Source organism: Solanum pennellii, chromosome 6 (genome assembly GCF_001406875.1).
Source record: "Solanum pennellii chromosome 6, SPENNV200".
NCBI classification, from domain to species: Eukaryota; Viridiplantae; Streptophyta; class Magnoliopsida; order Solanales; family Solanaceae; genus Solanum; species Solanum pennellii.
In genome coordinates, this window is record NC_028642.1 from 44081155 (window position 1) to 44094461 (window position 13307).

Here is a 13307-nt window from a genome sequence, read left to right on the forward strand (position 1 = left end):
GGGGGGGGGGGGGGGATCACTTAATTTTCTTATTGGGTAAACCATTAACCCATTAAGAGATACCATACTTGCACTTTTACCAAAGATATATAAACTAATAAGAATATACAATACTACAACAGGTGATCAATGCGTGATAACAACTTATGGATCATGTCTCGAAACATTTGATGGCATCTATCAAGTGTGTTAACAACTAAATAGAATTGCTAAAAGGCACTTAAATCAACGCTAACAGAATTGTGTTGAGCAAATATTATAGTAATTAGGTAAGATATTGAGAGAGCGCATAGCTAATATGATCAGACGGCAAAGCAGGTTGCAAGGGCGGACAAAAGAAAACTGACAACTGATTGAGCAAGTCTGTCACACACTGTTCACAAAGGAAAAAAAATCAAATTTGATCCTAGATATATACCACATAACATTAATAGTCCCATAACATTTGCAAAAAGTAAACATATTTTTAGTCCAAACCCGAAAACTAACAGAACTCTCCAAGCTTTCTGTTAAAAATTAAAATCGTCAGAAAAACTCAGGAGTATTTCACGTGATATGCTAACAGTCAAAACAAAGAAACAGTTCATTTTCACCACCTGGTGGAGATATCATCTCAGCCAATCATTTGGACCCAAAATCAATCCAAAATCCTAACATTAGATAGTGATGTTCATTAGAAGGAATAGTGGAATATAATCAAGTCTTTGTTATGGTAAGAATCTATTTTCCTTTTACATTTCACATTGTATGATTTTATATTGTTCTACTATATACTTTTGACTGTTATGCACTATTTTCTGTCAATATTGATTACCAAAAATGTTATCTTCTGTCTGACCTCCCTCACTCTCCTGAGATTGTGCTTGGTTGTTTTGCTTTTTCTTTTATGTTGTAATTTAGTTTATGCTAATTTTTTATTATAGCTACACTAATCTTTTCTTTCATATCTTGACAGAATTTTAAATTCTGTTTTTATTTTATTGATACAGAATAGTGGTCCTAAAGACAATTTTAAGTTTTTGACTTAGAGATTGATGATCGAGCGGATGCACCTTAATGTCTAACTGAAGAATTTAGTAAGGTTATGTCATCTGTCAGCCAAAGATTCTGACTGAGACACCTCCACAACAATTTTAAGAGGCAGAGACAGGACTAGATGATACCTTTATCTCATCTTACATTGTGGACATCAAACATGGTCATATTTGATGCTACTCCTATTCTATTTTGCTGTCAATTGATGTTACAAGATGGCTTTACGGATCAAGTATTAGTCATTTTGTTACGTGCAGGCTGGAATAGCTCCTAATGAGTTGCAGCCAGTGGGTAGTGTTTTAAGTCATGGTTGTTGATGTGAAGTTGGTGTTCATTTTCTATGGCATCTTTGGTTATATAGAAGTGTAAAGTCAGTTCCGTTGCTGCAGATTTTTAACATTTTGCTTTGTAAACAATTTTAATGTATTATGCTGGTGTATTTCAATGTATGTTGCTGCCTCGTGTTAAGCTTATATGCATCTACTATACAGCAATGAAGCTGACTATTTTTGACATATATTGCACCGTACCAAAGGATGTAGTAGCCCATTTTAGTTGCATTTTAATATTCTTCAGTTGACCAGAAATGCTCTAGAATATAGCTAGCAGCCTAAAAAACTGTTCTTGATTCAATGGTCATTACTGTACTGAAGATTTTGTTCTCTCCTTTTTGCTATCAATGCTGTCTCCACTTCTTCTTTTTTTACATGCCTCTCAGCTAGTAAGCTCCTCCCAGCACCAGATTCAACAGAACAACAATTCAGGGGAACTCTACACCATAAACATAGGTACATACAACAGCCAGTAACAATATATCAGGGAGAAAACGCTCTGCCTAACCACATTCAACAGAATAATCATTCACCAGAATAACCAGTCATGTGATGAAAAATTCTTTGTAATTGACTAGTGAAACTCTCGGAACGAAAAATGGAAACAACTTCAGATAATAAGCTTGGAATTTCGTGAATAAACTGGGAATTTCAAACTGATAGGCGAAAGAGAAGTAGACTTTTCAACTACAAAAGCATAAATTTTGATTATGAATTGTGTTAATTAACAGGGAATTTTTATGCAATTTTTTTGGGTTTAACATTTGGAAATGTGGCTTTTAGGGATGACATCATGTCAATGCAAATAAAACTGACCAGTATATGATCTTGAATACATCAAACTAGATGAAATAAAGACATCATATGTTTTTTCTTTTAAAGCTAAAAGAAAACACATGGAATAGAAGCTTGTTACACTCAGGTCTATCTTGAATGCTCAATAGCTAAAAAATTGATGCTTCAAAACAACTTAAAATTCGCTATTGATTCAGGAGAAGTAAGCTGTATCATCACACCGAACAAATTACTCATTGGTATCCAAGACACTTCTCCTATCTAAATTCAGAACCCTTTTCTTTTGGATGGTAATATTGATCAATTTTAGATTAACTCTTTTTTTTTAAAAAAAAAAAAACTTATATTTTAGAAACTACACCACAAAGTAATCTAAATCCCAACATATCCCTAGTCAACAAAATAGATAAAGATCATTAGCTGACTCTTGAAAAGAAAAAAAGGAACAGAAACTAGTAACTATAACTCATAGTTTTTTTCAAAATGGAAATGTGAACGACAAAAATAATATGAGATATAATTCGAGTCACCCAATTTGTACATAAAAGTAATCCTCAGAAAGCAGCAAAGAGAGCAATGAAGACAAAAACTAGGAATATTTCAACACTATTCATTAAGAACTACATCAAAGTCTACATTTTGCAGATAATGAATCTTTCACATACAAAAGAATGGCCAAAATAAATTGAATAAATTTATAGAACTCGGATTTGATGAATACCCACATGAAATTTTACATCTTTAAGGGAGAAAAACTGACCTGAAAAATGGTTCTTGAAGTTTCAATGGTCTCCTCACATACTTTTATTACCCCAATTGACCTCCAAGATTGTGAGGATTGTGCAATTTTTTTTATTTGTATTATATTTGTAATTGCTAAATAATTGCTTAGTAATAATTAGGGGTTAGGTTCGATTGGCTATTTTTGTAAAATTATATAATCTCAATTTTTTGGTTATTTTATAATATATAACTAAAATTAGATTCGGTTATTTTACTTTTAAAAAATCACCTCAAAATACAACTACTAAAATATTTTTTAAAAAATTTATTTTTGATGAAACACTTTAATTCTTCATCAAGAAGACAAGAATGTAAAACTTTGTCGTCGTATTGTTTGATCTTAAACATTTAATAGGACTGTTTTCATATGTTTTGTTGTATTGTTTGATAGAGTATCTATTACGGTATCTTTAATTTTAAACCTAATTAAGTAAAAGTAAATTAAAGAGCGAAGATCTAAAGTTGTCTAGTCAATAGAGACCTAGGACCTAGATTATATTTATATTTAAAAAATTATTATAAAATATATTTATATATTGAATTTAACATACTGTCAATATATAAAATGTATTTACATACATGTAAGGCTATTTGGTTCGGTTTGAGAATTTTTCTATTTTTATCAAATTGAAAAGACCATCCCAATTGTTCTGGGAGATTATAAGCTTAAATAAAAATCCACAATTTTATTGAAAAAACAACATTAATCGATTCGGTTTGGTTAGGTTAGGTTCGGCGATTTTCATATTCTATTTGACACCCCTATTAATGCTCCGTCTATTCCATAATATTCCAAGTGAAAGAAAAGTTTTACCCCAAACAACAAAAGGTTTGTTAGGCTAAGCTCGACAAATGTCATAATCAGTCCTAAAAATAATTTTTCTTTCTAATTTTTCCCTCTCTTTCGCCATTTTTAATTTATAAGTTCTCTAGAACATGTGCATTGCACCACACTTAATAGTATAAATATTTAAAGGTTGAAGTATTTGAATGAATTTTTTTTAGATATAGTATGAACATGTGAAAGAAACACCTATATTTTATTTTTTAGAACTATTTTCTTACATAAATTTCATTTTATAAGGTACATTATAGTGTAATCATTTAAAATTTATTAAACATAAATTTATAAAATAATTCAAATTATATTAAATTCATGAATATATTAGTCTAAATAAATTATGGATTAATATAATTGAGTTAATTATTTAAGTCCAATAAATATGAATTAAACTAAAGTCCAAATTAATTGTTTGAGCTACAATAGATGAACCCAGTTTACTAAGTCCAATTTCATCTCATCCTAGAGACCATTTTGGTGTCACGTGGAAAATGACGTGATATGTCAAATCAAACAAGAAGCCAATAGGATCATGATACGTGTCAAAAATGACAAGCCCTCTCCATAAAGTTCATATGTCATATAACTTAAATCTGATTGGTCGAAGGAAATCTTGATCCAATCACAATTCCTTTATTCTAAAACTATAAATAGGGGTCATCATAATTTACAAAAGGGACTGGAAATTCTAAACAAGGAGCTAGAGAAAGCTCGTCGAAAAAATGCCACAGATTTATCTATAAGTTACAAGTTTAAGAATTCAAGAACTCAAGTTCAAGAACGATCAAGATCAAGATCATCGAATTCAAGAACAAGTTCTAAGCCCTTGAATTCAAGTAAAAGTAAAGATTAAGATAAATTTCAAGTTCAAGTTTATCAAAGATTTAAGAATAAGCTTTAAATCCCTTGAATCCAATATCAAATTCAAGACAAATCCAATATCAAATTCAAGACAAATTCAAGATTAAGCTCAAGGGTCCTTGAATCAATATTTGAAAAGACGAATCATAGAGATTGTAACACTCGTAATTTAAATCAATAATACGATTGTTGTAATACTTTTCCGTTATTGATTATTGTCTTTTCGATGCGAATTTTATTGTCTACAAATTCTGGCACGCCCGTGAGACAATCTCTACCTCTCATTTTAACTTTTCAAGAATCAAACAATATCGAGATGACTTCTAAGAAGGTCAAACTCTCAATCAACTACCTCTAAGGACACTAACTCCAAATTATTTACTGATATTGAAAAAATCCATGGTGTTATCATTGGAAGTTTTTGAAAGTTTTGGAGCTGTTATGAGGATCAAGTTCGCCATGATAGGATAACAAAAACTTCAAGTTTCATCCACATCACATTTTTTTGGGTCTTTTACTCCAAAATCATCAAAGTCCTCCACAAATGCTTTAAGAGGAGGAAGCGGTGTTGCTGAAATGATCAAGAAGACCTTAGATCTAATTGAGCAATCTGGTTCCAAGAACTTAACCACAAAGGAGAACTATGATTCAACTAGTTGAATCCTCTCCACATGCATCACGTAATGTGATTCTGTTAAAGATTAATTTGTGCGACAATCCATGATACTCTTCTACATCCCCAATGATCATGCAAGCAATGGTAACTATTGCTTCTTCCACTGGGAAACAACTTGCGAATTTGGCAAAGTTGGTTGAAGGATTGACAAAGCATGTATAACACCAGGAGTCTCAAATTGATAATTCGATAGATAGGATGGAAGGCCTTTTATATGGAGAAGTTAGTCATGCGGTTTGAAAGAGTGTTCAAGTTCAAGAGATCAAACATTCTGCTAAGCAAACGACGCTTGTCAATGAGATGTCAGTTTCTTTTGAAGGAATGATCCTGCTCGATCTCTTGAAGGAGTTCATTGAAGGGACAATCAAAGATAAGTATGAAATCTCCACCAAGTTTTCTCATATGTATGCTAAGTCATACATGACAAGAATTGATAACTTTAAAATGCCTTTCGATTATCAAGCTCCTAGATTTCAACAATTTTAGGGTAAAGGAAATTTGAAACAATATGTTGCACACTTTATGGATACATGATCTTTTCAAACAGTTTGTCCACTCTCTAAAAGGAAATTCCTTTCATTGGTACAAGGATATCGAGCCTAATTCTATCAATAGTTAGAAGCAACTAGAGCACGAGTTTCTCAATCGCTTCTATAACACAAGGAACACACTGATCACGGTAGATTTCGCAAATACTCGCCAAAGGAAGGATAACTGATTATTGATTTTATAAATCGATGGAGAAACGCAAGCCTAAATTGCAATGATAGGCCTTGTGAAGATTTTGCAATAGAAATGTGTATCAAAGGATATATTGGGAGATTTTTTACATCTTACAAAGAATAAACCAATTTTTTCGAAGCTCTAGGTAGTCTCACTCATGATATAGAGTTGAGCATAACCTCTATTGTAAAAGATATGTCGTTTGCCCATGATCCTCGTAGAGGTAAGGTCAAGCAAGAACCCAAAAGATGGCGCAAATTTGTGCCCATGAATGACAACAAAGAATCCATGAATGTCAATGTATCACCTATGAAGTTCACTCCGAAGTAACGTAAGAAGCAAAGTGTGAACGACTTTCCAAGGGTGTTTGAATCAAAAGTCGACACTGAGGGAGATGCAAGAAAAGGAATACCCTTTCTTGGATTCTGCTGTGCTTGAGATTTTTGATGAGTTGCTCGAATTAAAGTTCATTGAGTTGCCTGAGATGAAGCAACCTGATGAAGCTGGAGAAACTGGTGACTAAAGTTATTGCAAGTCATAGACTTGTGAGTCACCCTCTTGAAAATATTTTGTCTTTAAGAATAGAGTTATGCGATTTGTTAACGAAAAGAAGATTGTCCTCGATGATGAGAAGGCTAGTTATTACCAAATCTCTATCATATTCGTCTCGTTCAACTAGTACAAATATGTATCGCTGAAAAGCATGAAAAGAGTAATTAGAGTAAGAGAAAACTCAAATTGATATAGATCGTAATGAAGGCTGGAACAAGTCAAACTTACAAAAAAAATCACTTGAGGAACCAATTAGAAGCAAGTTGATGAGGAAACTAGAGAAGCAGAAATCAATCAAACGTCCAAAGAGTGCATCATTACCAAAAAACCCATTATTGTGTGACTATAGAGGAATTCTTACCAAGTTGTTAGTGCCGAAAGTCTACTCAAGACAATGTCGAGGCATTATGTTTCATGTGATGAGTGAATCTTCGCCAAAGGTGTCTCTTACTGATGAAGAAGAAATAACAAAAGAAATCTCATCAATGATGTGTCCTTCATTCTCTGAAAAGTCTGTTGAACCTTCTTCCCAAGAATTAGATGTATATGATACAAAAATCTCATTTAGAGATAATGATCTTCTATTTTGTGAAACACTATGCAATCGTCCTTTGTATATTGTAGGTCACGTGCTAGAGAAGAAGATAAACTAAACCTTAATAGATAAAAGATTTGGAGTCAACATTCTGCCTATCCATATATTGAAGGAACTCAACATCACGACTCAAGAACTTAGTGAAATTCATTTGTTGATAGAAGGATTCAATCAAGGAGGACAAAAGTCCATAGGCTCTATTAAATTAGAAATCCACATGGAAGATTTTCGATCAAACACATAGATACATGTGACCAATGCAAGGACTTCATACAATATATTACTTGGTAGGACTGGGGTACATGTAAATAAAATTGTCTCATTATCTTACTATCAATGTTTGAAGTATTTTTAAGGAGGAATTGAAAGGAAATAGTTGTTGATGATAATCATCTCGGTGAAGTTGAGTTGCACTTCCCTGATGCAGAAATCTATTTGAAGAGTTATATATGTTGTCAAAGGAGCAAAATCTAATGATTTCAAATCAATAATATTGCGAGCATAAGAATCGGTGTGGTTGTCAAAAAGGTAAAAGTTTACACTAAAGCACCTTGTCTCATTTCAAATGAATGTAAGATCATGTCTTCAAAGAAGATGTTGGCTTTTGTACCTCTTTACATTACAAAGGTGAAAAAGGAAGAAGGTCAATCATCTAACCCTCAAGAAAATTTATCAAGAGGACTAACTCTTCCTATCAAACATATTAATGCAATAAACTTGTCTTTGAAGCTACCAGGAAAGACAATCACTGAAAATCAAGTGCGAGATGTGGCACTCCCTACAAAATGCACAAGAGAAGGTTTTAATCCAAATGCTTACAAGTTATTTGTAAAGGATGGATACAACCCTAATGAGCCATAATTGTTAGGAAAACTCCCATAGGAAGATACAACCAGGCAAGAACATGGAGGCCTATGATATAACCAATCGTCGTAAATTCGTACGGACAAGCAATAACCATATCAATGTAGAAGATGATGTCATTAATTCCAACAAATATCCTTCCATCTTTGATTGAATTGGGAAATCGATTGCAAGAACTTCTATGTTTGAGAGGTTAGGTCCATTGAAGAATAAAAAGCATTGGAGAAGTTATCTAAGAGTTACAACACTTGCTTCACATATGATCCAAAATGATTTCAAAAGTTTAATTCTTTTTAGAATGAGACGACGAGTGGAACTTGTGGTTTCAGAGAAGATCTAAACGTAAATACTCACTCCGTGATTTACACCAAGGAGTGCGATGAAGATGAAGAAAGTGTAGGATCCTCATATAATGCACGTTATAATTCAGAATGATCATATTGCCTTGCGTCAAACTAATGGTGTTATCATATATCTATTAATGAAAATATTCCTCTAAAAGAGGAACATGTTGGAGATGCTCCACCAGAACTTGAAGAGGGAGTGAAGACCACAATATATCCTTTAAAAAAAGTTAACCTTGGCACTGATAAAGACCCAATACTGACTTACCTAAGTTCTTTTCTTGAATTTGATGAAGAAATCACTTTTATGAATATACTCAAAGAATATAGGGATGTCTTCACTTGAAGTTATAAAGAAATGTCTGTCTTGAATCCTAAAGTAGCAGTCCGTCAGTTGGCAGTCAAGAATGGTTCTTGTCGTGTTAAGCAAGCCCAAAGGCATTTTAATCCAAACTTGGTTCCATTGATAGAAAAATGAACTTAACAAACTCATTGAGGAAGACCTTATTCGTGAAGTCAAATATCCTATAGGGATTGCAAATATTGTTTCTGTGAGAAAGAAGAATGACTAACTTCGAGTCTGTGTTGACTTTAGGAATCCCAATAATGCATGCCCTAAAGATGAGTTTTCTCTTCCCATTTCATAGTTGAATGATCAATTTCACTACTAGGTGTGAGATAATGTCATTCATGGATGATTCTTCTAGCTATAATCAAATCCACTTGTCACCAAAAGATGAAGAACCCATCGCATATCACACACCTAATGATATTTACTGCTACAAAATGATGTCATTTGTTTTAAAGAATGTCGGTTCCACTTATCACAGGGACGTGTAAAATATATTTGATGGCTTGCTCCATAGAGATGCTGAATTCTATGTTGATTTTTTTTGGTAAAGTTGATAAAGAGAGGTGATCATTTGAAAGACTTTAGAATGGTGTTTGAGTTGATATAAAGATATCAACTAAGGATGAATATATTAAAATATGCCTTCAGAATTACTTCTGCAAGTTCCTTGGCTTCATTGTAAGACATCAAGGAATTGAAATTGATCAAGCCAAAGTTGATGCAATTTTGAAGATGCCCGAACATCAAAATATTCATGATTTAAAAAGTCTCCAAAGAAAGCTAGCGTACTTGAGGAGGTTCATCTCAAATCTAGCAGGAAAATGTCAACCATTCGGTCATCTCATGAAGAAAGGTTCTCCTTTTAATTTGACCAAACATGTAGTGACACCTTTAATAGTATCAAATTATATTTAGCAAAACGTCTAATTGTGGCAACACATATACCTAGAAATTCATTGGTACTCTATATTGTGGCACAAAAAAGGTCTGTAAGGATCCGTGTTAGCTCAAGATAATAGTGAAAGCAAAGAAAACTCTCATTATTACTTGAGCAAAACAATGACACTAAATGAGTCGAACTATTCGTCAATTAAAAATTTATGCTTGGAGCTAGCCTTCTCAATTAAACGATGAAGCATTATTTTTAAGTTCACATTGTTCACCTTATTTATAGAGAAAAATCTTATCACGTTTGTTATTTCAAAACATGTCCTTAGTGACAAACTAACAAGATTGTATCTCTGATTCCAACAGTTTGAGATTGTGTACATCCATAAAAGAGTTGTAAATGGACAAGCATTAGCAAACTTTTTGGCACACCACCCGATACCAAATGATTGGGAGTTAACTAATAAGCTTCCTGATATAGATGTGATGTCCATTAAAATTCTACCTCCTTAAAAGGAAATGTACTTTGATAGGGCTGCACATCATGGTAGAGCTGGCGTCGGCTTGGTGTTTGTCACTTCATAAGAAGAAATTCTTCAATTTTCCTTTACTTTAAAGCAACATTTCTCCAACAATGTCGTTGAATACCAAACATTTATACTTCGACTTGAAATGATCGTCAACATCAAACAATTACACTGAAAAGTCTTTGGTGACTCTCAATTCGTGATCAATCAACTCTTGGGAAGTTGTGAGGTGAAGAAGCCTGAATTATACCCTTATCATGATTATGCTGAGAAGTCGATAGGGTGGTTTGGAGATATAACCCTCCAACATGTTCCTAGATGTCACGACCTGAGTCTACACCTTGGACGTGGCCTGCACTCGAAGACCATTGTTGGTCCCCAAGTGAACCCTCATCCTAGCTGACTACAAGCGGAAGACTAACTTAAGCATGCAAAATCTTAAAATAGATTAAAAATCATGAAACTCAATTACAATGCTTTAACTTAAATGAAAACTTTGAATAATAAAATTAACATATTCAACTCGCCATAAATAGACAACTTTAGTCTTTAAAACATATACTAAAACAAATGAGTAATACAGACTTCTTAACTGAACTGACTATCTATGAAGTCTCTAACTGATAAAGATAGAAGTTGGGACAAGACTCACTACATCCTGACTAAACTAAAAAGTAAATGAAATCCTCCAAAAGAAAGGAGGCTCACCATAGCTAACTCGAATCTCGGATGTCTCACCGAAGCTCTTGTTGATGATCCCGAATACCTGTGCCTACATCATCAAAAGATGCAGGCTAAATGGCTCACTACGTGGAATGTGCGAGCATGTAAAGGGAAATCTAACGCATAACATAAGCTTGATACTTGAATAAAAGATAAAAACATACTTACCTCTTCTCAAACTTGAAACTCAAAGAATACTCAAGAATAGGATACTCAACTCAAAGATTAAATACTAAACGATATGATACTCGATTGTGGATATTCAACTTGATATAAAGCAATAATACACATGCTATGTATAAAAAGATTTATAAAACAGTAAAATCAACTTAGTTCGTTAAAGAAAATGCAATAACAAACTCAACTTTACTTATATAAGAAAGTAATATACTTTTGTGGGAGATTCTCTAATCGAAAACCATCACTTTGAGCCTAAGTGATGATACCACATTTTACCTCACGTTGCCCAAGGACCATCCGATACCTTGCCATCGGTATAGGACCTTACTTAGTTTAGTGGATCCACTAGATTAACTTATGTGATCATCTAAAAAGTATGACCCGTCAATTCTCATGATGGCTTCATGGTTTACATGGAGACTTGAGTTAATATCAATTCTCATCCCACATCGGTGCTCAATACTACTTCCAAAATATACTTTATCTCATGCTTTTAGTAAAACTTCCTTCTTGTGGGTTGAGATAATTTACTGAACCCTTTAGCTTTAAAAAGCTCCTTTTGGAATCAATGTTCCCTTTTTAGTTCAAAACTCTTTAGGAACTCTTAGTTTCCTTTTAACTTAAGTTTGAAACATTTATAAACCTTTATGGAATACTTAGTTCCCTTATAACTTTTGAGAAATTAACTCAACTCTTGCTTTTTACTTAACTTGAAACTTAACTCATAGGGAATACTTGGTTCCTTCTAGCTTTTGAGATTTAACTCAACTCTTTACTCTTTCTTGACTTGAACTTTAAGTCTTTAAAATAAAGTGAAAACTTTTGTGAAAGACTTTAGTAAACTCTATAACTTCACTTTGACTTGCTTCTTAACTTCTAGACTTGACTTTGACCTTTCCTTGAATTGAAGTATGGAATCAAGGTTCACGATCTCATGTTTATGGATGATTTCATGATTTTCAACTTGGAGGGTTCATGCGGAATTATGAGAATGAGCTACTCAAGTCGAGAACTCAAAGATACTTCTCAACTCAAGATTGTTCGACTTATAGGGTTCATGCGGAAATTATGGGCATGAACAACTCGACTCGACTCGAAGATCTAAGTAACTAGATGGAACTCATGTATATGAATCTCTCGTTCTCTTATTTACTTCCTCAAAACATAGTTCAAATCAATGATGGATCTCAAAGAATTCACAATTTAACTTATGACTTTCTTGAACTCTACTCTTAACTTTCTCTTGAATATGAATTATGAATTCATGATTTTTGGTTCATCATATGGAGGATATAATGATGACAAGGTATAATCATGAATAAGTTCTCTTCATCCTCATACTACATTACTTGAGTCTTGAAGCAAGTTACTAGAAGTTGTGGAAGACTCCTCAAAAGAACTCAAAGGGATATTCTTAGTATGCTCGAAAGAATTCTCAAAACTTAACTCTCAGATTTACCTTGAATTTGAATTATGAATTCAAGGTTATGATAATTTTAGGACTGATTTTAGGTGTTTAGAAGTACCTTAGATTAGTTAGAATCGAAAATGAGTGAAGGTGCACTATAAACGAACTCAAACGGAGCAATCGGAGGCAAACTGGATGGGGCAGGCGACCCTGGGATATGGGTGGCGCGGAGCGCCAGCCCCTGAAGTACAGAGATGGGTTTGGGGAGCTCTGGAATGCACGCCGCTGCAGGCCCCAACCCAGAGATTCTGTTGAGCACTTTTGCTCGTTTTCTCACCCTAAATTGCCTTAAATCGAACGGTTTATTTTCCAATCACTTGGATTCGATTACTTAACTTAATTACACTCTAATCTACTGGAAACAACACTAAAATTACTCAATTTGATCTCAATGGATCATCAAAACTCAAACACAACAAGATTTATAATGAACTTTAAGAACACCTTTCAAGAACTCATCAAGAACTCTAATCTTTAAACTTTAAGAATGAAATTTCGCTGAAAATAACATTATTGGTGTGTGGTTGAAATAATCCAACACTATGGAAGATTACATACCTCTTAGGGATTAAATCCATGGCGAAAATCCACAACTAAACTCAAGAACGTCGATGAACGCCTTCATCCTTTCCTCTTTTCTCTTTTTTTCTCTTCTTGCCTCTTCTTGAACTCTCAACTAAAACCATAGGTGTATATTAGGATTTTAAAACTTAACCTAAAAGGATATAACCCTAAAGTATAACTGAAAACGAATTAAATCTGATTGGG

At 33.5% G+C, this 13307-nt stretch overlaps 1 protein-coding gene across 8 annotated transcripts in view; it reads right to left on the bottom strand.

Moving 5' to 3' along the window:
* The window catches only part of LOC107023115 (N-(5'-phosphoribosyl)anthranilate isomerase 1, chloroplastic-like), a 7407-nt gene extending 4393 nt beyond the window's left edge, over nt 1-3014 (bottom strand). For 3 of the 8 annotated variants that reach the window (XM_015223678.2, XM_015223676.2, XM_015223674.2), the window contains exon 1: nt 2923-3014. The gene's annotated coding sequence lies outside the window, so the exon portion shown is untranslated. The other 5 variants (XM_015223677.2, XM_015223675.1, XM_027917380.1 and 2 more) reach the window with 4 other exon arrangements.
* Between the last annotated feature and the right edge of the window lie 10293 nt (nt 3015-13307).